The following is a 3,395-nucleotide window of genomic DNA, read 5'->3' on the forward strand; positions in this document are numbered from 1 at the left end:
CATATCTACATGGGTTTGATTACAGAAAGTAAAAAGTATTCTCTAAATAATGAAAAAAAAATAATAAGATAAGACTGCAAGACCAAGAAGCAATTTAAATATGTTAAGGGACCATTTTAATCTTCAAAATTAAAGATTATTTTAATCTTACATCATTGCCTTTTCTCTTTTACTTTCCTTTTTAGTTTTATTTTAGGATTCCCTGTTTTTAATGTTCATACAGAGATTTCTTTAACTGAAATACTGAATAGTTTCTCTGGTGTGAAAAACTATAATAGGACACAGGATCCTAATGAGATAATTAATAATGTGAAATAGGAAGTAAAGGGCTAAAGGTGTAGGGCAAGTGGGAAGGGTAGGGGAAAGGTAATAAGGAGAGGAAAAAATATGAGAAACTGAAAAAATGGAAATAAAGTGTTTGTAAATGGGGAGGGGAGGAGGGGATGAAGGAAGGGCAGGGACAAGTGGAAAAAATGAGAATCAAGACCTATTATGTAAAGGTACAAGATCCCAAAGAGGAATGTAACTGCATTGTATACCTAGATTGTACCAATAAATTCAATAAAGAGAAAAAAAAAGGAAAAAGTAAAGAAATATATGTGTGTGTGTGTGTGTGTGTGTGTGTATATAGTGTTTTTCATATAAGAGAAACTATGTGATATTTAAGTAGTTTTGGTGTCTTAATTACTTCATTTAACATTATCTCTCAAGGTGCAGGTGCAGCTATTTTTCTACAAATGACTCATTTATCCTTTTTATGACCAAGTAGTACTCCACTGTGTATGAATACCAGACTATTTTTGTTCATTCACCTTTTGATGGACATATAGGCTGTTTCAAACATTTAGCTATAATGAATTAGGCTACATATTTTATCAAATTTCTGAATTATTTATTCAAACACTTTTGTTTTACTACTTTATTTTCTCCTTTTTGGATCTTCTATTATTTGTTTTTTGAAGTGATCATGGTGTCCCAAAGGATCCCTGAAGTTGCACTGATTTTTATCTTCATTTTTTTTCTGCTTTTCTTTGGATCACAAATTTTCAGTTGATCTATCTTCAAGTTTGTTGAGGTTTTTTATTGTATTGGCTCAGATGTGGCTCTTCAAAACCTCCTGTAAATTTCTCACTTCAGTTATCACACCTTTCTCTTTTGTGTTTGATATTTGGTTCTGTATCTGTCATATTCTATATTCATGAGTTACCAATCCCATGCTTTTCTGTAGTTTTTTGAACATGTGTAAAGTCACTTAAGGTATATCTAGTAATCCAGCATCCAGACTTTCTTAGAGATATGTGTTGATTTTTTTTCCTGTTGATACACATTATTTTTCTTTGCATCTCATACTCTTATATGAGAAATTGGACATTTTAAATAATAAAATATGGCAACACTGCCAACCATTTCCTCCTTATTTTCTGAACAAAATGTGAATGAGTTATTTTTCTCTATGGACACCAAATCTTGTTAGCTGAATAGCCAGTTGATGATTAGATAGAGATTTCTTTACACACCATGAACTAAGAAGTCACTCAGTCTCTGCCCGCATCCTCTGTGGGCATGTTGAGCTATCACATTTACACATGATCTTCCCAGGAACCACTAGATGGGTAAAATCATGTCAGTTCTCAGTGAATGATGCTTTGCAGGTGCTCCAATCCATTAATTTTCTTCTATGTTCTGCCAAATTGCTAATTCTCACTGTAATTTTGGTTATTGACTTTTCAGAGTTACTGAAAAGCTAGAGAGGGGATCATTGTAATAGGTTATGTTGAAGTGTTACAGCTTATTTTAAAAATGTGATTAAGCTTTTCTTTTGCTTAAACAAGTATTCTCAGGATTGGTGAGATTCTCCGATTGATTTCCTGAAATCTAAAATGTTGATTCTGAGCATTTTTTGCTATTTGTGCAACTGTTTGATATGGTGGAAAAAATTTCCAAGAGGAATTTTGTCACCATTGTCAATCATGTAATATCAAAACTGTTTCTTGGGCTGGGTATTTAGCTCAGTGGTTCTGCTACCTGCTTTGCAAATGCAAGGACCCAAGTTTGATCCCCGATACAAAAACAAAACAAAACAAGACAAAACACATTTTTAAGGACCAGAACTTATTTTAATTGCTCCCACTGCTTTGTAGTTCTATTTATGTATAGTGAAATCTTAATTTAATTCTTAAATTTTATATTAAAGCATTATAAATATCACATTTATAGTAGTTATGCGCATTTTCCAATCAATTCTATTTTGTTAGATGAAACTATGAATCCATCAGAAGACATTTCTGCTGTAATTTTTAACCAGTAGATTAAATCTAACTAAAAGCCAAATAAATAAATAGTCTTATCATACAAGTTTTTCCTCAAAAAAAAAAATGTTTTTCTTAGGGGGTGGATGCCAGTTCCTTAAAAAGACTGCTTTAAATATAATGTATTAAAATAATTTTTGATGATGATAATTATAACATACTACTGATCAATCTGGTAGCATTGTGTGGTCAATTGCATAACAATTAGAGATATATTTCATAAATTATTTTACAGTCAGTGTTGTGAGCTCTATTACAATTTAGTTTTGCATATTTATTTTCACATATAAGAACTATGAGCAAGTAATCAAATTCTAAATACTGACATATAATTAAAATTTGAAATAGTAGTTGAAATAGTTATGACTTTTTAAATATATTTATGTTTATTTCTAGAAATCCCATTATTTAAAATTGATCTCTTGACCAACAAATAAATTATTTGGAATTAAAATTATACATCGAAATTTTTGACACAGCTAAAATACACATTATTCATTGGTAGTGGAGAACATAAATCTTCCAAGCAATAACTAAAATGAATTGAGGATGACAGTTTTTCAATTTTCAAATTTTTGTGCTTTCCTTTTAGGCTTGCCTGTTTTTCATCCTTTATTTTGCAAGTTCTGATAGAGAATAAACAAATCATGGCTAACTTAGTATCCCTTTATAAGCAAAAGAGAAATAAAGACTATAGAAATTAATAGGAGGGATCAAAATTTAGAGGTGAATGATATCACATAACATCTCATTTATTTGTTTTTCAATGGTAGATGAGTAAAACATATGGAACAAGACCAGAACAATGCTTATTCCTGATTAATCAGCCTCAGCAAAGATGGTTATGGTTATGTTTGACATTCAAAATTGCATAAAATATTTTTTTAAAAAATAAAGTCAGGGAAAATAATTTGTGGAAAGTATGGGAGTATGGTGTCATAAATTAGCTTAGATTTGGAGAACAGAAAAGGGCATCTAAAAAATTTTAGTAAACTCTCTTCACAGAACCTGCAAAATTACCTATTGTGTATAATAAAATCAAAACTGATTGATTATTCTTTTTTTTTTTTTTTTTTTTTTTTTTTT

Source organism: Fukomys damarensis, unplaced genomic scaffold, assembly GCF_012274545.1.
Source record: "Fukomys damarensis isolate Sample0158 unplaced genomic scaffold, DMR_v1.0_HiC HiC_scaffold_14, whole genome shotgun sequence".
NCBI classification, from domain to species: Eukaryota; Metazoa; Chordata; class Mammalia; order Rodentia; family Bathyergidae; genus Fukomys; species Fukomys damarensis.